Genomic DNA, 24,095 nt, shown 5'->3' on the forward strand with positions numbered 1-24,095 from the left:
ATGAAAACATGCCTACCTCTTCTTTTGTTTTTCATTTTATTTTTCTGTTGTTTTATTACTGTTATACCATGTTTGAAAATGTTTATTAATCAAGCTCTTAATGCTGCTTTTCGGACACGCAGTACAATGTTTCTCTCCCTTACCCAAACTATAGAGACAGAGCCTGTTTCCAGCGATGGCGATGAAGAAGACATATAATTCATAATGACGGCCGAGCCGAAAGCACCCGTGCAGGGCTCGGACCTGAAGAAACGGAATTAAATGTTTTCCAGGATAATGACAATGTGGTCTAAATGAAGGTTGTACCTAAAGTGCTTTTGCAACTTCTACAATGTTGATGCTTCTGATCATACTGTCATGATAAACAGGAGGGACTGTTAGGTTGAAGAAACAGTTGTTAATCATTTCTGTATGATCAGCAATGAGTGTAAATATATATGTATACGTTATTTCTTATCTTCTAGCCACATACTCTTAGCTATTGTACTCTAAGTAGGTGGTTAACAGCTGCCTACTTAGATAAGAATCTCACTTCCCTCTCTTGCGCCCCCCATTGACTATAAATAAAGAAGCCAAGGGGAACCACCCTTTGTAACACATTCTGCTGTAGTTTGCATTGCAGAGAGTGTGGGTACCCTTGCAAGTAAAACTGTAACCTGTGTGTGTCTCGTAAATGTGGAGTTGGGGTGGAAACGCTGGGCGCTTTCCCCAACACTCACTCTTCTGCCTGAAGTTTTTGCATTTCATTGGTATTTAACTCCAGCAAAACAGCACATTCTTTCTTGTATTTGCTGACCATGATGATGGTCACAACCATTATCATTTGGTCCCCAAAGGAATTGACACGAACTGCATCTTTGGCAGGGCAAAGTCATACGTAGCAGCAACCCAAATTGAGCTAAATCCAAGGCAAATTGGATGAGGCTAATTCGTCATGCCTCCCACATCGCACACTGAAGGAGGGACCACGGGTGACAATGTGCAGGACTTACGTTCTTTATGATGAGTGGATAGCGGGTGATTCTCTGCATAGGCTTCAGCAGGAAGCTGGACAGTGGCATACCTTTACACCGGTGATCTGTAGCGATTTTCTGAGAGAGAGACACACACACACTTAGGAGTCAGAAACCCTAGCCTACGTCCTTATCTAAAGCACCACTCTAAATTTCAGTCTAGGTGCTTTAGAAGAGTTGAGTCCAGAGGTCTCATAGAACATAGTATTGGCCCGCAAGATATCTTTATTTTCTTCTGAAATGAATTACAAAGAACAGTTCAACATCCATTTAACCCGCTACCGCTTTTTCACTGAGGACATTTGGACGGCTGCAATTCTCCCGCTTACCGATCGCTCTGGAACAGCCTTTAACAATGAACTATCTACCCCTCCCATTTGTTCCAGGGCTGCTGCCCACCATTCCTCACCTTGAGGAAGTCCTTGAACTCGGGTTCCTTGTCAGTCTTTTGTTGCAGCAGGGCTGCACCGTTAAGCTGGCAGCTGCAGAAGCGGATGTAGGCCTGCATGTGCGAGAGCTCCGAGGCCAGGATGTCCCCAATCATCTGCACCGGCATCTTCTCGCCACCCGTTTTCTTCCTCACCCTCAGTGCCCTGCCATTCACAAACACAATCACCAAAACCGCAAAGGCCGCCAAGTCCAGTACCAAGCAATTTCTTCGTAAAAGTTCAGGTGAGTTTCAAAAACAGAATGCTGGCCAGTGCCATTCTCAACAAACATTCCAGTTTCCATGATCTTTAAGTGCAAAAACTGTGCAGCCTGTTTTGTTATTATCCATCGACTGCATAGATAATTCCTTTTCCTGGCACTTCTCTATTTCTGGGACTTCACTCTGCCTATGACATTTGCTGTTGTGGGACACGATACTCGCAGTTCGTATTCCTAGAGCAAGGTGGCAGCATCGGATCACGTTTCATTCCCAAGAATTTCAGCTACCAAGAAGAAACAAGCTTGTGGAAAGACACACTTGTGAAGTTTGGTGTTGGACATAATCAGGTCCTTCCAGTTGACGAAGATCATGGCCATTTCAACATCTGTCAGGCGTCCCGACTCAGACATGGGCTTGTAAAACACCTGGAGAAAAAAAAATGAGAGACGGGCAAAGTTGGAAAGGGTTAGTAAAGGTTAAGAGGGATAACAAAATGTTAGGGAAAATAAGTTAAACATGTTCTGGCACAAAAACCTACACTCAAAGCCCTATACATGAGATCCATGACAAGAATATAAAAACTCAAAACTGCAAATGCTTAAAGCAGACTGAAGTGCAAAGACCTCACGGGGGCCCCACTGCAGATCATACCTCCAGGACCAGCTGAAGGTCAGCCATGTATCGCTCCTCCGTCTCAATGAGCTCGTGGATGTAACCCTGTCGCTTCCTCTCCTGCGGACTCATGGTGTCCAGGCTGGTCAGGTCAGCACACCCTGCAGGGTCGGGGATGACGGGGGTGGGGGTGGGAGTGGGGGGGGGGGGCAGCCGCGGTCAGCAGCTGTCTTGCGTGGCCCCAAACATGTGGCTAAACCACTGGCTTGAGAAGCCGCTACCCGGAGCTGTCGCTAAGTCACTGCGCGAGAACAACCCTCCCGTCCGTCTTACCTTTTGCTGAAAATTCAGATGCGCGCAGACGCTGAAACTCCATTGGGTAACTTTCAATACGCCTTTTTGCATGAGCCTCATCCCCAAGCCTTAAAAACCGCAGCCAGGTTTCCTCTCTCGAACCCATTTTGCCTGGGACTGTAACCATCCTAGTGCTTAGCTTCTTGAATAACCTGGTCCTGGATATATATATATATTAGACGCTAATAACCAAACCTCACACCATCCTTGTGTAAGACAATGACTTGCCAAAAAAAAGCAGGTGCTTTTTAAGCAAATCCTTTATTTTCACGATAAATGTACATATGTATAATTTGAGGCACATTTTCAAAGTAACACAGCTTGGGAACTTTAACACAGACAAACTGACTTGACTACTGCCAATGCACTGTGGGTAAATTCCCAGTGGGGCCAAATGAAACCTCAAACTGCATAGACTGTTTAACAATTAATGCAAGGGATTCATTCAAAATGCATCTCTCTTGCCAGCAGCATAAACAGATTGCAAATTTGCATAAACAGAGCAAACCTTTAATTGCTTGCAAAATGTTTTCCAAGTAGAGGATATTTTTCAGCTGTTAAATACCTTATTCAGACATTTCTATGCCTTACTGCAAGTAATCACACATATTGTAGACTGAGCACACAATATCACAGTCATCCATTTTTTTTTCATTAAACTGCACTTTCATATAAAATAAAATAAGTCAATACAACTAAGAGTAAAATCTGGGCAAACCAGGTTACATTCAAAATGCTTGTAGTTTTACTACAAAGTGCCGCAGCAGTGATGATTTCTTGAACACTGAGGCACAGAGAGTTTCACCCTGATGTGAGAGCAAAAGACCACACTTTATAAACCACCAAATCTGCCATTTTTATCCTTAACCGAGTAATACGATTCTTTAGCATTTGTTCCAAGGACATTGTCAACACATGAATTTACCTCTGGCTAATAGTTACACTGGCATGGACCAAATAGTCAGCAGGCACCATGCAGAAGGATAATCTTCAGAGTCTAAACCTTAGTGACCAAAAAAAGAATTAGCCCATCTAACATCTGAATTTTATCAATAACCAAATAATCAATGGTATCTAACTGCAAGGCAGATTTTCATTTTAAGTTGCATGAAAAAGCAAAGTGTGAGGCTCAGTGGGCTAAAGCCTCGTTTTTCGCCCAGCCTCAGTACATCTGCGGGTCCTTCAGCAAGGCCCTTAACCCCCAGCTCCCTGGATGCTGCTATGGGTGGCTACCCTTTGCGGCCAGCTTGCTGTCACTTACAGAAAGCAAACTGGGGGTGGCGTAAAGAGAATTTCCCCATAGGGCTCAATAAAGTATCAATTATTATTAAATAAAGACATGTATCTTAGTTATAACTAGTTTTTAAACTTGTTAGAACCCAGAAACCGCAAAACATGTACTGTTAAACACCAGCAGGCCTTGTTTCGTTAAAGGTTATGCATATAATTACCTGAATTAACCACTCCATCTTGGTGGGGGGGGGGGGGGCATTTACATTGACGTTACCTCCCTAAGGTCACTTAAAGCAAAAAAAAATATATTCTAAAACATTTCCAGTATTATGGCAGATCAGCTGAAAACTCACAGCATCCTGGTCCAAACCCCCTCAGGCGGGAAAGCGGCAGACACTGCACCGGGGCACTAACAGGGCAAACCAAAGTCCACCAAAGCCCGCCGCGAGTGTTCGGAAAAAACAGCAAACAGTGAAGCAAGGACCCAGAACTTTGACCCTCGAATGGCTCACCGACCCCCACATAGGGAAAAGATGAAGGCTGCAACCAGTGTATGACTGCCTGCTTGAATACCCTTCCACTCCATACATTATAACAAATAACACCCTCAAAATACACAACTACATGTAAGGCAACAAAGGTTTCCCCTTAGTCTAGGTATGTATGACGAATATTCTACACACTATACCCATAGGCAAAACACAGTACTTAAAGAAGTACGTAAACAGCCAGTAATCGTTGAAGCTCATGTGTCGCCGTAGGCAAGCTACACCACCAGGGCCCCCTGTCTGCGACAAAGTGATATTGGCTGGCTAAGGCAGCGCCTCACCAAAAGATGGCACCCCAGGTGGCTGCCTATGTCACCTAATGGGTTGACCAGCACTGAGCACAGTACTATAGCTAAAGCCATGGGATTTCGTAGAGGGAGAGGATTAGGGTTAGGGTTAGGGTTAGCAGGGTTAGGGTTAGGGTTAGGGTTAGGTTTGCACTCATGGGGTTGGCAAAAAAAACCTACCAATGGAAAGCATGTGTCTGTGTACATGTGAATTCATACTGTGAACACACGCACACACACTTATGCAATTACCCAACGGTACGTAGCCCATAACTGAACTACAAGCTAAGCGTAAACGCACCGTTGCCTGCACAGATTATCCCAGATTTTCCATCTGCGCAGTAACATTCAGATATAACTGTCAGTGAGAGACGTTTTAACAAACAAACAAAAAAAAGTTAGGATACTCAATTGCACTTAGGGTAAAAAGCCATTTTTGAAAGAAAAATATGTTTTAAATAGTTAATGACTATGACTCTACATACCTTCACGCTCTCCCAAAAAGCTGTTTAAATGATATGCTTTATACTTTAAATATGGCATCAGCATCTATCACTGGCATTGTAATTGCTTTGCATCATAAGCAAGAACAATTTTAAAGACTAAAAACATGAATATAAAAATTACAGAGGGGGGCACTTGCTGTTGGACTGGTAGGTGTGTGGGACCTGCTTCAACACATGAGGAAAAAAATTTAAATAATAATAATAATAATAATATTAAAGCAGAAGTAAAAGAAAGTGAATTTGATGAGAAGGCAGGCCCTATCCAGCGAGGAAGCATTGACTGATATGGAGCACCTAAAGGGTATCTGAACAGCTCTGAGAAGCTGTGGAGGAAGAGGCAACGATGCCGTCCTACAAGAACAACACAGATAGAGGGAAAGATGGAGGGAAAGGTGGGGGGGAAAGAAGGGAAAGATGGCAGGAGAAGAGTGTAAGGAGGGTGGACGGATGGATGGAAGGAGAGGAGTGCTTCTCTGAAGCACAACTCTGAGAAGAAACCCAGTCCTAATAGGCGGATGGCAGAAGAGAGAGTATGCACGCCATGATGTGGAAACTCATCGACCCTCTCATCATGGTTTTTTATGAAGACATTTGCCAATACCAGGTAGTATCTTTCAAACTGCCCTACTTCACATCACCAGGCCTCCCATGAGGTCACCAATGAATCATTTCTTATCTGTGTTTAGGTTTCCCCTGCAGCACACAGCTACTGCAAACTCTCTCGATTCATCTTTGGACACAAACCATTTCTGTTCAGAAAGTCAGACCCAAGCAGGAAGCCAAACCGTAGCCTTGGTAGAGCTGCAGTCAGCAGGAGAACAGCCCTTTGAGAGACCCATACAATGCAGGTGGGCACTGTAACGTGGGTCAACTTTTACCCGAAGGTCACTTTCCACCTTAGATTTTGGAACTACCGCTCTCTCATTTATTGCCAACAGCATGAAACACTAGGCTGCAAACTTTGTATCTTAAGACATTTGCAACTATCAACAAGACAAACAAATATTACTTGGGGGGGGAAAAAAATTAAACTTACATTGTTGACTGGGATCGGACTCCGTGGTCATCTTGACGTAATTGGTGGGGAACAAGCCGACGACGCCATTCAGCTCCCCTTTCCACCAATCAGCATCGTCCTTGTTCAGCACATTGATCAGTTGACTTTTGGAGAAGCTCATCTCATCCTCGTTGCCCGCCTTGTAGTGATGTGTGGTGATGACCTGGCAAACTGAAGGAACAGCCAACATGTAGGAAAGGCTGTTACGGAAGATGCAGACGGAGATCATCGCAGATCTTGGCATGTGATGCTGTTGATCTTACTTGGAACTGGAGCTGGTGTGGACTTCCCACTGGTGGGGCCCAAGAGCTTGACGTGGGAGGCGGGGAACCATCCGTTCTGGCGTTTTTTACCCCTAGCCTGGACAGATACAAGACAAGAGGTTCCTCATCAGGACATACATGCCAACCTAATTTAGGACAAATGCATCTGACCTGAGAGAGACCCGCAACTCAACTTCAATGCCTCCTCCCAAAAACAGCCCAGGATTAGACCTCATTATGGGCGGCCTCCACATTTGATTAACGTCACTATCATGACAACACGGGTCCACAGACCTGCAGAACCCCTTGCCACCACCCAGATGGGTTCTTGCCCTGGATGAGGATAAGCTGTCCCGGGGCCAGGCTCAGCTGCTCCGCTCCGGTGGCCGTGTACGCAGTCGTCACTTGGGCAACCTCTGTCATACACATTCACAAATGAATGCGAACGCAAACAAGCACACGTGTTCAAGGTAGATAGAGCTTCGCAACAGTCGGCACTCGCAAAGACTATTGAACACAGCTGTGTTTCATCTGTATACAGGACACAGCCTAGCTGCAGATGCACCAGCATCAACGGAAAGGCAAAGATAAAGGTGTGTGGTGGCTGCCAGTGAATTTCTTGGCTCTTTACTGAGTGGTGACTGTGGGATCCCGCATCCTTACCTGGCTTTTTGCCGACTCCACCTGACTTTCCAGTGGTGCTATATGTCTGTAGACAGACACACATATTGGTAGAGGTCAGAGTAGCAAAAGTTAGCCTGTCATGATTTATTATTTATAGACAATAAACTCTGCAGTTTAAGTATCTCTGAGAAAAGTCGTTCATGACAATTTACTTCAGATTCCTTTGGCGTTACGTAGTTGGAGGGGAAGACTCCACTCCTGTCTCCGATGTACCCTTTCCACCAGTCCCCTTCTCTTTCCGTCACAACGACGGTGTCTCCTTCGTTGAAAGTGAGGTCTCCTGACTCTGGGCTTTCATAGGTATATAAGGCTACATACTCTGATTGGATGAGAGACAGAATGGCCAAATGATTTTTAACTGCCACAAAACCTGCCTTCTGATTAGACAGAAAATCAACGGTCAACAGCCAGTGACAAAATCCGGCTTTCTCCTTTTCGACAATGGCCTCTCACACCAGACCCTGTTTCAAGGTTACTTCTGACATGCTAGCAGCAATACCATTAATATCAAGATGATTAAAAGGTACGCAAGAGAAGTCAAGATGACAATATGGCCAAACAAAGTGAAGAGTAGTGACTGGCTAAAATGGAATGTTGGGTATCAAAGAAAGACACAATGTATGCAAAATGCGCTTCTGCTTAGCTTAATTTAACTTCTTTTCATTCAAATTCTTCCCTGGAAAAGAAACTTACCTTCTTGTAGAGTATTGTCAGGGTTATTGAACTCATCCACAGAAGAATATAGGGGTCTGGCAAAATAAAGTGAAAAAAAATGGATCGGCGATTCTGCTCATACGCATTTTTCAATAGAAAAAGAAAAAAATCCCTTACAAATTGATCTCGCTTATCTCAACCAATAATATAAGCACAAAAACATCACAATAGCATTCATAAGTGTTGAGTCAATCAGTCAAACCAAATTTACCATACTAAATCTAGCACATTTTCTCAAACATGTCACAAAGAAAAGGCAGGGATTATTTAAAATCACTCCTAGATGCCTGCCCCGAAAAATGCAAATCAAATACCACTTCAGTAATAAATACGTAGAAATATGGAATTAGAATAAGGAAATGGCTCAGTAAATGACCACCAGTCTCCAGGTAGCTGACAGGCTTTGGTCTGAGCAGAACCAGAACCCTTCTGGAACCTCCCGAGGAACCGCCAAGAGTGTCACTTACTCATTCCGGCTCAGCCCTGCACCCCATTCAGCTCCCCCAGCCACCAGTTTTCCTGCTGCTCCAGCACCGTGATGATGTCATCCTTGGAGAAGTTCAGGTGGTTGTCCGTCTTGGCCGTCCAGGAGCACAGCGCTTGCACCTGGAGGCCACTTGCCACCTGACAACGCAGAAAACATGTCTGTCAGCCGGGACACCACTCAGGAAACAAGATCTGATCTAGACGTACTTGAAACTACCTTAAAAATCCCCCCAAAAATGGACATTTTGATAAATGTTAACATGAAAGTTTACCAACTTATGAATATACCTAGAAAGTTAACACTCTCGTGCATACATGGTACATCTCAGTGTATTGTTATATATGTGCAAACACATGCACAAATATGACCAAAAAAACAACATATATACAAACTACACTATTAGCAAACATAGTTGACTTGTTTATGGCGATAAAATCATGCATTTGTGTTGGGGGCCCCTTGCTGGCCACAAAGTCACCACCTTGTGGAGGGGCCCCAAAGTGGCTTTTTAAATGGGTCCCCAGAAACAGCAAACCTGCTTCTGATTGTTATATATAAATAAAGAAAAAGCATAGTACAGAACAAAATACTGCAGTAACGTGCAAGACAGTCGCAGAAGCAGTTGAAGGCTTCTGAACAGACATGGTTCAGATGCAGCCATGCAAACAGGCCACAGACTCACTGGCACATAAATACGCATAGGCATGCAGTGGAAATACAGAAAAAGAACACGACCGATCGGGTGGGGCCAGTTCTGAATTCTCACTCGAGACAGTTACGGTATTCTTCAGGTAGGGGGCGCTCCCAGGATAACTACCTGTCCATACTCCATAGAGGCAGAGCCTGGAGGGTGGGTGGGAGTGAAGGCAGAGTTCTGCCCTGCCCCCCCAGGAGTGCTCTGTCCTGCTGGGAAGGTACTGGAATTAGCCTCCGCCTTGCTGAAGTAGGGACAGACCAGGAGAAAACGGTCAGTGAGACCCACATAAGCATTCAGATATGACACAGGACCAGTTTAGATGCTGGACACCAAGGGGCAACATTACCTTGCAGAGACTGAGGTAGATGCAGTTGTGGGCATCAGAGCCTGCTTGGTGCTGGCCGCAGATTCCGGTTGGCTGTGCTTCTCGACGTAGCTCTCAGGGAACCAGCCCATCTTGCCCTGGTAGCTGCCATACAGCCAGCCCTGCTCGCCTTCCGTCTTCTCGTCCACCTGCGGACTCAAGGCGATTGGTTAAGGGCTACCACATGACACACATGGGCGTACTATCCAAAACCAGGTCACGACTGGCCAGAAAACACCCTAAAACATATGAAAGGAGAAATGTGCCATTAATAAATTAAATATGTCTACATGTTTATTTATTTTGTCACAGGGGCACTTGTACCCCTCTGTCCTCCCCCCCCCAAAAAACTGCTCCTTGTTGCACTTTATGGTGAACAAAAGGATTCTAGATCTAACTGTAAAACACCCGAAAAGGATTCAGAAAAAAAGAACTAATCAGGCACCAGGGCAATGATTCAGCACATTTAATTTATGGTACAAACAGATTAACATATGGGGGTGCACTCTGTATACCTCAATCAAGCTGTCCGTGTCAAAGGTGAGCTCGTCCGCGTTCCGTGCTGTGAAGGGGTACAGGGCTCTGTAGGTTGTCAGGGAGGCCGATTTCCTGTGTGTTGACTTGACGGGTCTCAAATTCCCTGCAACGACAGTGAGTCAGTCACCTCCTTGTGTGACTGTTCTTCAGAACGCTGTGTCACTAATGACGCACTGCAGCTATTGAACCAGCACACGACACCTCGGGTCTGCTGATGGGACACTTGCATTTGGAGGCTGATGAAGAAACTGTACAAACCCCACCGCTAATGGTAGCTTTACGTGTCTGAGATTGTGATTTGTCACTGCGTTTCCACACCTCCCGAAGGGGGCTGCATCGAGGCCATAATCCTTACCTTTTCGCTCCTCTAGGCCCCTGATCAGGGCCGACAGCTTCTCATGAATGTCTGTCTTGCCTAAATTGTGCTGCTGCTGCTGCTTTTGCTGCCGGGCCTCTTCCTCCCGCTGTCTGGCCACGGCCTCCTCCTCCTGTTGCTTTCTCCTCCTGTCCTCCTCTCGCCGTCTCTCCTCTTCCTGTCTCTTCTTCTCCTCTTCCAGCCTCCTCCGCTCCTCCTCCTGTCTCCTCCGCTCCTCTTCCTGTCTCCTCCGCTCCTCTTCCTGTCTCCTCCGCTCCTCTGCATCCCTGACAGCAGCTATCTGAGCCCGCTGACGTCTTCTCTCCTCCTCCTCCCTCTCCAGCTCCTGCTCCTCCTCCTTCTTCCTTCTGTTCTCTTCCTCTTGCCTCCTTCTCTCTTCCTCCTGCCTCCTCCTCTCTTCCTCAAATCTCTTTTTCTCTTCTTCCAGTCTTTTCCTCTCCAGCTCTAGCTTCCTTCTCTCTGCCTCCACCTTTCTCCGCTCCTCCTCTTGCCGCCTCCTCTCCTCTTCCTTCTGCCTCCTCTCCTCCTCCGCCCTTTTATGTTCCTCTCGCCGCCTCTCCTCCTCTATCCTCTTCTCCTCCTCCCTCTTCTGGGCTTCCTCCTGCCTCCTCCTCTCCAGCGGCCCGGCGGTTCCGCTCAGCCTGCTCCTGAGCGGCGCGCAGTTTGGCCCGGAGTTCACGCTCACGTTCTTCCTCCTCCTTCAGCTTGGCCTCCCGCTCCTCCTGGATCCTCCTCCGCCGCTCCTCCTCCTCCCGCTCCAACTTCACACGCCACTGCCGCTCTTTCTCCAGCTTGGCTTGCCTGTGAATGACATGATGCATCACATTGAAGCTGAATTTGGCCCAGCACCACATCATGGCCCTTCAATCACGTGATGCAGCTATATTTTCTTTAAACAAACCATCAAGGTCACGTCATCCATTCAAATTTAATGCTTTAACTGAACTTTGTCACACTGGGTCTGTAATTGACATTAAAATTGCTCTTAGCCATCTGACATGTTCTGACATTATGTAGGTGATGTGTTGACCCACTTAAAAATAGAAAAACAAACAAAAAATAAGTAAAAGGGAGCTCTGGATCCCCAAGGACCAGCTTGGGAAGCACAGTGTTAAAGTGATATTAAAAAGCGATTTAGGACAGGTCAGTCACCATTGCAGGGAAACCAAACCTGGCACCATGACAGCCAACAGAAATGCAAAAACGACAACAGAGCATGCAGGCCTTGCAGGAGGCCTAGCTCACCTGACCGCCTCCTCCTCCTCTCTCTTCCTCCTCTCCAACTCCAGTTCTCGCCTCCGCTGCAGGTCACATAGCTTGTCGGCCTTGACCTGCCGCAGTCTGTCCAGGACCTGCTGCTGCTTGGTCTGGCTTTCCCGGAGCTCCTGTGGGAAGGGACCGGGCCCGCACCACCATTAGCGCAGAGCACCAAGCCACACCGCCAACCACCACTCGCTATACAAGGTACAGACACCAGATCCAATTCAGAACACACGGGATTCTGGGCCATAGATTATGGATGTTTTGAGGCTTCACTTCTCCACTTTATTCTATTTACAAATGCTACTGGCCCCTGTACAGCACACTGGGCTAACTAGAGGCAAGCCACAACATTGATGCCTTTCTACCACCAGTAATGCCTCCTCACCTTGATGTCCACGTTGTACTGGTCCATCTCCGACAGTTTTGCCACGGTATCCTTCTCCAGCACATCCAGCTGCTCCTTGAGTTTCCGACAGACGATGTCCTTCTCAGTCACGCCCCTCTTTACGGAGGAAAGTGTCGGACCTGTATACAGAAACACTACCTCTAAGCAAGACCCTTCACCTGCAATTGCTTCATCCTGGGACTGACAATCTACATCTAAGCCTTGCAAGGAAGTCCTCCAACTTGCAGGGAAAACTGCAAGGGGGTTGGTGGCAGGGTTGGCACTCCAGCCACCGGAAAAAAATGTACACTGTTCCATTCCATTCGGACTAGTGTGATGCTGAGGTGTCACCCGCTGCACGACTACACTCAGGTTCTCATCCCTGAGGTGGTTCGTGTGGAGGGTGCAGCAACGTGCTGTATCAGCAGGGGGCCCTTACATTAACAACCCTAAGTGCACCTCAAGGTTATATGGTAAGTATTTTCTTGTTGACATGTGAGAGGGAGGGCTGTGACAGATAACCTGGCCCCCACAATCCCCCACTCCACCCAAACCCTACAGAGCCGAGATGAGTTGGTAGCCGACTTGTGCCCAGAACTTCTGGAAACTCCTGTACTGCTGGAAAAGCCTTCCAGGGGGGGTTACATCTGAAAGCTGGCTGAAAGAACGCCAAGATTCTGCATTGCTGTCATCGAAGCAAAACTGTCGACTGCCTCCAAGCCTTTTAGTCTAAGGTGAATAATGTAGCTAAAATATAAAGATGTATTACAAGTGGGTGCATCCAAACTTTTGTCTGGTAGTGTACACCTACATTTTAGAAGCACAAGAAGCATGTACCACCCATGTGCCACCATGACATTTAAGTACTTCAAGAATGACTGCAGGGGGGGGGGGCGCCAGGTAACGCAGGGAGAAGCAGGGAGATCAGACTCACCAGACCTACTGTTCAGCCCCATGTTGCATAGGATCTCCTTGCATCTCTGCTGCTCCACAATCAGCTGAGAATGTTTCCTCTGCCCCTCCTGCACAAAAACAGGCCAAACTCCCTCAGAAAGCTGGAGAATCCTGAAATAAACCCTCCCTGGAAACTTCACCCTATCTATCTATTGCTTTTATAGTAAATTCCCCCCCAAAAAAACTGCACATTCTCCAGGAAAGGTGTGAAGAACAGTCTCTCCCTTGGTTGCCAAAATCTGAAGACTGCTAATCAGACAGGAGTGGCACAGCTGTTGTATAATGCACAGCAGACATAACGCCAGATCACATGGAAAAAGAACCGTGTTGAATCTATTTATCAGTGTTGCAGCTGGTGCTCGTCCCATAGCTGCTGGGATCTTGGACGGCAGCGGAGGAAGGCCGCAGACCTCAAGCTGCCGCTGCAGGGCGTTGACCTCCAGCAGGCAGCTGTCCTGCTTCTGACTGATCAGTTCCAGCTCTCCCTTCTGGATGCTCCTCTTGCTCTGGACGTCCCTGAGTCGGTCAGAGATCTGCTTGTGCTTGTCTCTCTGAAATTAAACAGTGGTCTTATGAGTCCTGAGGGCGGGAATATTGTCGCTGTGGACACAAGCATGTGTACCATTGACATCTGAAAGGAAAACGTGCGTCTCTGATAGTGCGATTTCAACAGCTGGCTGTTCCTCGTTCCTGAAGGGGAATGCAGTCGGTCGGGGCAAACAGGTGCAGGACGGCCTGGTCCTCACCACAGCCTCCAGCTCCAGCTCCAAGCTCCTCTTCTTGGCCTTAAGCTTGATGATGTCCTCTTGTTCTTGGTTCCTCTGATTCAGCAGCTCCTGTCGCCTCCTCCACTCCCACTCCATCTTCCTCTGACGCTCCAGCTCCTGCTTAGCAGCCTGCAGGGACACACACATGATCACGACCAAACACACACACACACACACACACACACACACACACACACACACACACACACACACACACACACACACACACACACACACACACACGCGCTAATCACAGGTCGCACACGTTCACACACAAGCTAAACCAATAACCAAATACATGCTGTCAAACCTTCCCAGCCATTCAGAGATGTACATAAACGGAGTTTCACCAGTAAACTAGTTTAATTAGTTATAATGCTGTATTTGCCCAACACAGGGTTACAATAATGAAGTTTTATTAACTTCCAGCCAATTATCACAGGGGGGCCTGGAGTCTATCCAGGACAGCACAGGGCACCAGGCTGGGGGGGTACACCCTGGACGGGATGTCAGCCCATCGCAGGGCACAAAACATGCACTTACACTAGAACCTCGCACTGCAGAGAATTTAAAGGCACCAGACCACCTAAGGGCATGTTTTTGGAGGAAGGCCACACAACACTGGGAGAACATGGAAACTCTCAAAGAGTGGAGGTGGGATTCCAACCCCCAGCTCTGAAAGGTATGAGGCAACAGTGCTGGTGAATCGCCAACAACATTAATTTGCTAAACCCAAATGTGATTGGCTGGGACTGGACCAATGACCAAAGAGCGACTGCCTAACCCCAAGTACAATGCTAGCATTCCATACTAGAAAGACTGACCTCCTTGCGTTCCAGCTCCTTTAAGCGCTCTTCCTCCTTCTGCCATTCCAGCTCGCGTTGCCTCTCCAGCCGCCGCTCCTGCTCCTGTTGCCGCCTCCTCTCCTGCTCCCGCGCCTCCTGCTCACGCCGCTCCTGCTCCTCCCGGGCCTTCTGGGCCCGCCTCTCTTGCTCGCGCCGCTCCTGCTCCTGTAAGACCTGCCGCCGCCTCTCCAGCTCAGCGTTTCCCCGCTGGAAGTTCTCCTTTAGCTTGTCCTCGAACGAAACTGCAAGGAGGGCCATGCACACGCACACGTGGTAACCATGGCAATAGGGGCAGTGACCTTTGACCTCCTGCAATTCAATGTGAATCAGGTGATTCTTTGTAAAGATACTAAGAACGGCACATCACTAATACACACTTGTGTCACCAAAAACATTCACTAGCTGAAGGTGCCTGTCTTTGTGTGTGTGTGTGTGTGTGTGTGTGTGTGTAAATCCGTCTGTCCGTTCTACTAATGCTACCATTACTCTTTGTCTTCTGGGGTGGTTCAACTTGAATTTCTTCAGGGACGATGGTGCGATTCAAAGGAAGCAATTCCCCCTGCTTCCCCGTTCTGCAAAATACAACATGCCTCCGTGTAGGTAGAAGGTGCTAGAACCTGAGACTCTGAGTCAGGCTACACAGGAACAACCACCATACAGCTTCCCGTGCTCACTCATCAGGAGTCCCTTAGCTGGGCTCAGTCGAAGTATCTCAGTGTATGGGGACACTCTCCCTTTCTGTAACAAAGCCTCCTAGCCTGTGATTCCAGATGGGTCAATGTCCAGCCTGACACAGCATATTCAACCCCCCCGCCTTTCCCCATTCATTACATATAACTATGGAAAAAAGTTAGAGACCATAGCACCAATTTTTGTTTCACTCAGTTCTCCTTTATGGGTATGGATCTGTGAATAATGTTTTTTTTTCTTTTGCAAACTGCAGCCTGGTTCTTTCCTGCTTCTCATTAATGAAGGGCTTCTTCCTTGCTTTATGGGACTTCAGCCCTGCTTCTATGAGCCTGTTATGAACTGTCCTAGCAGTGCACCTCACACCTGCACTTAACGTTTCCACCAAGTACAGGTCACTTGAGGTCATGATTCATGAGGCACTGTCGGATAAGTGAACGGGCATCTCAAGCATTGGGAAGTCGTTTCCACCCTTTACCTGGCTGCTTTCTGGCCTTTCTCAGTGTCTCCCGTTTCACCATATTCTTGTACACTTGCGTACTTAGAACCTGGAAGCAACCTGACGCTCAGCGTACCTTTCTGCCAGCAAAACCAGCTTTAAACAAGCAGATTTTTTTTCCAGTATAGAGTGGTCTCAATTTTTTTCCAGAGCTCTATTTACTGCTCTGCCGGGTTCACCGATTGGCCACCGGCGGCGGCTGTCTACCTGACGGAGGGGGGCACCAGGTCCCCGGGAAGCGTGAGGGGCAGCGGCTGTCCGGCCTTCGCCATGTCCACCAGGTGCATAGCCAGGATGAACTCCTCCCCTGTCAGCTGGCCGTCCTTGTCCACATCTGCCAGGTTCCTTGGGAGAACATGTGGGAAGGTCAGTAATCGAACCGGGTGCACAGATGGCGAAGACCAGCATAACTTCACCCAGACCATGAGGGGTCCAATTTAAAAACCAAACTAACCTACAAAAAAATGACAACTTACCCTGAGTTTTGTCCAACTGTAGGCCAAGTGTTCCAAGCATGTTTAAGGTATGCTAGGCTAGGCTATGAAGTTTGTTAGGTGAGCTGTAATAATAAAATGTATTCTCACCTAACAATATATTTTTTAGCAGTATTTTGAGAGACAGACATATAAAAAACAAAATGCCTTTAAATTTTTTTATTTTTTTGCATTATTGCAGCACATTAAAAACCTGCGACACGCTTCCTATTAGTTGATTATCAGTAGGATCCCATGAGTCACAACTCAGAAGTACAGACCTCCTGCCTCGAGCCGTCGCACCAGCTGCCTGACGCGTGCTAACAGGAACAGACCACTTAAGAAAAGCAACCAGCCCTGGAAATATCATGATGGCTTCTGAAATCAGCGCAGGGTCAATTGGAGCAATTAGAGGTTGTTCAGGGGACCAGCAGAGAAATCACTGCCAATCCGGGGACTTGAACTGTCGACCTTGCGGTTACAGACATATGGTCCTCACCTGTGGAGCCACACACTGCCCGCATAGAGTGGATGCTGAAAGGATTGAGCTACGTAATTTAAGAGGGGCAAATAAACCAAGCGCACCACTGCGGCCGTGAAGAATTCAGTGGACACTCACCAAACAGTGGCTAGCTGAGTCTGAGTGAGCTGGGATGAGGCCAGAACGTTCCTGACCTGCACACCTGCAAGGTAGAAAAATGGCGAGGGGAATATGAGCTTCAAGCTGAACGACCTGAAAACTGTGGGGGGGGGGAGGGGGGGTTCCCACCAAGAAACCACCATTAACGTACAAAATGTTTCATAATCTAGCTCCCGTCGAACACAGCCTGCAATGTCACTTGTGAGCTGTGACTCATTTAATTACTGGAGTAATTAAATCAACAGCCGGAGCCCTGAGCCTTTTACCAGTGATGCAAAAGTCTGTAATTAATGTGAACTGCTTTCCTATTATTACGAACATGCCTGACGAATCCCTGAACAAGCTTATTACAAATAACATGCTGTGTTTAATTGTCATTAAAAGGTGCTAACTGGGTTCGCTGGGGAAGTGCTGTCAAGTGCAGAGGTGGCATCTGAATAATCTACTCCTTACACATCTCTGTGAATTACTTACTGTTATGACTGCAACACCCACATTCAGATCATTAAAGGAAAAGCGTTTATGGCTGTGCGATAGTCTTACACCGCAAAGGACGAATTCCTTCCAAAGGTAATTTCTGCTCAGCACCTATTACCGACATGTTAAAGATACTCTTATCTACCTGATCATTATCTTAAAAACTTTTTACATCTGTTCAAAGATCCAAAGAAAGTACAGGCAATAGTACCAACTACAGACCATTAACCACATTCCAGAAAAAAATGGTTCATTATATTTCTTTCATATACTTAGATTTTAGTTAACCTTCACAGACTAAAATGAGGAACACTAAGAAATTACTGAATATCCAGTGCTAACACAAATACAAGGAGTAACATAGCCAATACGCAAGCAAAAGGTAAAAAAACACTGATGTGTTGTTCTTGACCAGCATCTAATTAGTTGAATAACATTCTGTAGTCCCTGTAGAAACAAAGTTCCTCAGATCAGAGTTGAGTAGAATCAGGTGATGAAACTAGCGTCAAAATAGGCACTGTATAAAAAAGCTACAAGCATTTTAATTATTTCAAAAGTTAGCATGCTAGCCTGTTAGCATGTAAAATGCCTTGGCATGCTCAGATCAGGCTGAAAGGTTTGATCTAGGCGTATAGCAACACCCAGATTCAGAATATGGAGTAATCTCAAAACTTAGCATGTTAGCATATTAGCATCAAAACCAGATGTGTGGGCGTATCTCCGCCTAGGAATCTCGTAGAGACTAGAAACAAAGTTCCTCAGATTAGACATGATGAGAAAAGACATAAAACTAGCATCAAAATGTACAAAAAACTACAATCATGTTAACATATTAGCATCACAACCAGAAGTCGGCATCTCACCAGCCTAGGAATGCCCTAGAGATTAGAAACAAAGATCCTCAGATCCATCTTAATAAGTAGAGTAAAGAAATAAAACTAGCGTCAAAACAGGCTATGTACAGAAAAAACTACAATCATGTTAGCATATTAGCATCAAAACCAGAAGTGGGCGTAACTCACCCTAGGAATGTCGTCGAGACTAGAAACAAAGTTCCTCAGATGAGAGTTGATGAGTAGAGTAAAGACATTAAACTAGCATCAAAACAGGCAATGCACAAAAAAACTACAATCATGCTAGCATATTAGCAACAAATCCGGAAGTGGGCGTAACTCACCCTAGGAATGTCGTCGACACTAGAAACAAAGTTCCTCAGATGAGAGTTGATGAGTAGAATCAGGTGATGAAACTAGCGTCAAAATAGGCAAAGTACAGAATGTAGCGTCCCCGGTTGAAATGATGGTCTCTCAAACTGATGGTTCACAATCCTTTATTTAACCTTGCCTTGTGAACTCACCGTAAGAGCTATAAAGTGTACAGAAAATAATCACCATTAGTAGCTCAGACAGCAAGTTACCTTTAACACCTTTCCTTATTCCAAAACATAAATGAATTCTTTCCTTTAAGTTCTAATATCCTTTTGTTAACGTTTTCTACATGGATTATCTTTTACACGTATATTCAATTAAACCATTTTAACAACATGTAACAGACTGGGCCACAGCCTGCGTAGTAGAGGTCTAGGCTGCCCAATCCTCCAAACGGAGAAGGTACAGCAGGATGTAGGTCCCTGTACCCTCACCAATCGCCTCCCTAGTCTGCTACATGCACTACGTGAGCAGATCGGCTAAGGCTCCAGCACTTCCCTATCAGCGTCACGGTGCCAACCTGGAGTGTAGTACTGTTGGGGATAGCGTGATGTTTAAGTACCCACACCGTACCCCCACCCCCCGACCGAAGTACCCAGCAGTAGCAGGTGAGACGCCCCTACTCCGGAGAGAGCCTAAATAATAGAAGCAGGGTAACCACTGTACACCAGGATAGGGTAAATTGAACACATAGGCAGTTTATTCTCTGTAATTATTATTACAACTAAATTATTAACTAAATTAATAACTGTAAACTAAATTATTAGATGGAAAGAACCAAAGCTCACATAAAACAAAGGACTGCAATTACCAAATTGAGTTTCACCAACCACCTGACTCCCCTCTATTAATGAAACCCCAGCCCCAGTCACCCTACTGAGCGCTCAGTGTCTAACGGTGGAGGCTTCAAGCAAGAACTCCCGTTTACCTCCGACGGGATATTTTTTACCCTTCATATAACACGTTCGTAGTAACCTTACAACAGGACACATTCATATTAAACATGCACAACAACCTCATAACAGAAATGAACCTTATTCATTTAGCACTTTATACCACCGGCACATTGTAATAATCCGTCCGATAACATCAACACTCCCATGCGAAAGTCTGTTCAGTACATTTACTTCCAAAAATGACCGCCAGAGAAATCAGGCATCCGGGCATGCAGTTAGAACATAGCGGGCCTGCCCTGCCAGGTGGTAGCGTGCGCAGAAAATGGGGTGTGCAGCAGCGATCTTTTAAAACTCCGCTTAGTGTCCGTCACGTTAGCAGAAGTCTTCTACTTCTTGGCCAAGTTGCTGATCACCCTGATGTACATTCGCCGAAATAAACTTTATTAAATATCACCTGCGTCGTCCTTGGTACTGGAGCTGATGAGTCGTCTCTGTATAGCAGGGAAGCTACCGCGATTCCTCCAAGCTCCGGTTCCCACTGCGCGGCACCGGGAGCAGCTCTCCTCTGTCGTTCTGGTAACACACAGCAATTTCCCTTCTCCGGAGCACCAACGTGGCTCGAACCTGCCTTCAGACTAATCTGGTCCTGTGTGACTACATTAAGGAATTCTCCCTACTTACTCTACATCACCCGAACGAACCAAAAAAAAACCTCCTTTCCCCCTCTCTCTCCCGCCAACTCCACTGCCCTGCTATACGCAGCCACGTTACGTCGTGACGCACCGTCACACTTGCTTTTAAACACCTTTGAATCACGAAATAAACTAAAGTAAATCATTATCAAATTGTCCGTGACCTTACATGACAAATAAAACAAAGCAGCTTGTAAATTATAACCCTTTAACACGCTTAATTTATCCGTGCTCTTTAGCACCTTGTAGTGAGCAAAAACGTAGTCCATTTTACTCGGCAAAACACCTTACAACAGAAATATTAAACATATATACATTTACAAATCAACCTTCAAAACCCACCTTGTTCCTCATCAACCAGGAGCTAAAACCATCACTGGTATTTAAGAAATTAACCAAAAAAGAATCGTAATATAACTATTCCTTTTTCACGGAACACACCTTGCTTCGACTTCCATGAAGTTTTCCCGCTACTGTGCGGTTTGCAACACTGGTTTACGGCAGCTTGTTGTTCTATGTTCCTTCAAAATAAAAGCCGTTCTTTCACAATAAAAGGCATCACTCGTCTTATACAGTTAAACAAGGAATAACATTTGTAACTAATAAATGGAATAAACGAAATATTAATACGGTCATTTAAACTCCCACCAAATCATTAGAGCTCAAATGGGAACCAAACGGAGTGATAATGATTTCCTAATGAAGAAATGACCTGTAACCGTTGACCTGTAAACATTACATTGTATGAAAACACAGTTTACATGACAGAATAAACCTTAAACTTCAGAATGTAATTAAACAGTCTCCAATAGCAAAACCAGTTTCTGCACTGGGCGTTCCACTACAGAAGGTTTACTGTAACATTGTCCTTTGTCCATCTTCCTTTCTCCAAAACGAAGCTTTACCTTTCTTACAAGTCCATCTTTGTCAGTTGTTGTGTCCATTACACGTGCTAATCTCCATTCATTGCGTGGCAAGTCATCCATTTTCTCCATCACAACATCTCCAACCTTCAAGTTTCTCCTTGGAGAGTGCCATTTCTGTCTTGTTGCGATGTTAGACAGATACTCCTTTTTCCAACGTGACCAAAACTGTTCTGATAAATACTGCACCTGCCGCCATCTTTTCCGTGCAAATGTGCGAAATGTGAATTTGCATTTTTACAGGGTGGTTCTGTAACACTCATTAATATTCATGAGAGAATATTACTGATTGGTCACTGAATGCCTTAAACCAGGGGAGCCCAAATCCAGTCCTGGAGGGCCAGAGTCCTGCACATTTTTGGGTTTCCCCTCATTTAACACACCTGATTCATCTCCTTGTGCTGAATTATTTATGGTGGAACAGGGAAAGAGCTGAGCTACACAGGGCACCGGCCCCCCAGGACTGGATTTGGACACCCCTGCTTAGGTAGAAGAAACAGGCAGCACAAGTCGATGTTAACTGGCCAATGAGGTAGTGCCCCTCTCATAAATATTAATCAGCCAGCCAATCGTGTAGGGCTTCACTCATGAATATTAAAAAGTTCTCCTGATCCACGGTGCTAAAAGAAATTAGCGCCCAGGACACACTGGATGTGCATCATGTGCGGCGGAAAATATCAAATTTCATTTCGGCGCCCATGTTAACAGATTAGAGCGGCCACGTGCGCGAGATGCGGGGCTCACGCCTCGCGGTAGCGGCGCCGTATCTAGAGTCACGCGCGTGGTAAGCGGTTCGCTATGGAAGCGTATTGCATTCATCTGGGAAAAAAATCAAGTCTGTTTTTTCGAATTAATAAAATAATAATCCCGTTTTTCTGAGCAATATTTTTCTGTTTAATGAGGTAATGAGAACCTTTCTGTTTTTCATGATGCACGTCTCACTGTGTAGTTTAATCCGCTTTTATCATTAGTTTGCCGGCTTTGCGCGGCACCTATTCCGCCCCGCTCCACACTGCAGCGTTTCTCCCGGATCAGTAGATACAGTATGACATATGCTTCATGGAAATAAGCCGATGCATTTGAAATGCATTCAGACCGGCTTTGCTGTGACTAAAGACCATCTTTAGCAATCGCTGTAAATACTGAATCCTCATGGAGCGCAACTCCGGCGCCGGAAACAGCTTTTGTATCAGAATCCAGGTCCAAACTTTTATTAAATGTCACTTTAAATATGTAATAATATTACTTAAATATTCTGTTATTGATGGCCATTTTCATGCCGCACGCGCCGGAATTAGCAGTTAGAAGGAAAGACACTGACTTTAGTATTGATCTCTGGTGCCGTTTTGTGGTAAATATGCTTGTGATGAATATGTCTGATGAATATCGCTGCTTTGTAATTTTACTTCCCCGTAATTTCACTAATTAAGCTGTTAGTTTAGCTCGCTTCCCTCCGACATTTCCTGAGCTGTTTCATAAGCTTCAGTTCCCGCTTCGTTAGGGGAAGCTGTGCTGTTTTTATATCGTACAGAAACAGGCGGCCTGATGGGATTAATAATTCTTCCTCCTGCCTACAGACTGGACCCCAACACAGCAAACAGACGCCTGTCTCTGTCAGGGGGGAACAGGAAGGTGACAGAGGGGGCAGAGCGGCAGCCATATCCTGATCATCCAGAGAGATTTGACAGCCGCCCCCAAGTTCTGTGCAGAGAGAGTCTGACTGGCCGCTGTTACTGGGAGGCTGAGTGGGATGGATATGAAGCCTGGATAGGAGTGACTTATAAAGGGATCAGGAGGAAAGGAGGGAGGGACTGTCTCCTTGGATACAATGACAAGTCATGGATTCTGTGCTGTTATACTGACAGTTACTCTGTCTGGCACAAAGAGACTCTCATACCCATACGGCCCTCAGGCTCCCGCAGAGTAGGAGTGTATCTGGACTGGGGGGCTGGTGCTCTGTCCTTCTACAGAGTCTTCTCTGATGGACTGACCCCCCTGCACAGATTCACCTCCTCATTCACTCAGTCCCTCTATCCAGGGTTTTGGGTTTATAGTGACTCCTCAGTGTCACTGTGACATGTTGCTGGTTCTCCTGGCAAAAAGGTGAAATCTCTGCTTTTTAACCTTTATAATCCTTTTCACTCTGAAAGTGTGTCATCTTCGCCATTTCAGAACCTCTGCTAAAATCATCCTAGTATTTGCAGCGACCGTCCAGTGCAGCCATGTATTTTTTGACTTGGCCACTAGCAGACCTCATACAGCTAGTCAATCTCGCACTGACTTTTTTAACCAATATATTTAATAATTTAATTGAGCTGTTGGTGAAATTTAGCAAAATCATGGAACGGCTGAGGTGCCCCTGAGGAGAAGTTTGGGAACTGATGTGGTGTTCATCTAGCCATCCAACTAGATATCAGTAACTTTTTAGAACACAGAAGAAATTATTACTAGTTTTTATTGTGTTACTCTTAATTTGCACACGTTCTAATGTTAAATTGTATTTTTTGTTCTAAGCCAAAGTACACTTGCTACCCAGATAAACAGCTTTAAACATTTCTTTGGACTGCCTAAGACTTTTGCACAGTACTGTATGTTTGACAAAAATAAATGCCTGTGTTCAGTGAGCTGATTAAACACGAAAAATATAGTATTATACATTTTCTCTCTGGCTAGAATATAACTAAATGTAATCCTGATTGGGGGGGGGGGCTTTCCCTCTCCCCTGTATATGTACATTTTATATATTTATGTGAAAAAATATTATGTGGTACCTTGGGCGGAGCTTAATTCTCCGCTTCTGACGTCATAAGAGGAAGTGGCTTATCCTTGATGCTGATTGGTCGAGGGTTTATGCCCATATATGGTATCAATACATGCTTATGCCACGTGTTGCAGATAGGGGGGTTTGGGAGATTAAACTTTAATAGAATAAAAATACATTACATGTATTTAATTAATGTGCTTTTTAAATTACGTTTTTAAGGTAAATAATAATAATAAAACAT

The 24,095-nt window shown here is 45.7% G+C and overlaps 1 pseudogene; it reads right to left on the reverse strand.

The window, feature by feature from the left end:
• Positions 1-19,936, reverse strand: part of LOC125728129 (intersectin-2-like) — a 30,410-nt pseudogene extending 10,474 nt beyond the window's left edge.
• Between the last annotated feature and the right edge of the window lie 4,159 nt (positions 19,937-24,095).

The sequence above is a fragment of the Brienomyrus brachyistius genome, unplaced genomic scaffold (assembly GCF_023856365.1).
Source record: "Brienomyrus brachyistius isolate T26 unplaced genomic scaffold, BBRACH_0.4 scaffold163, whole genome shotgun sequence".
Lineage (NCBI taxonomy): Eukaryota > Metazoa > Chordata > Actinopteri > Osteoglossiformes > Mormyridae > Brienomyrus > Brienomyrus brachyistius.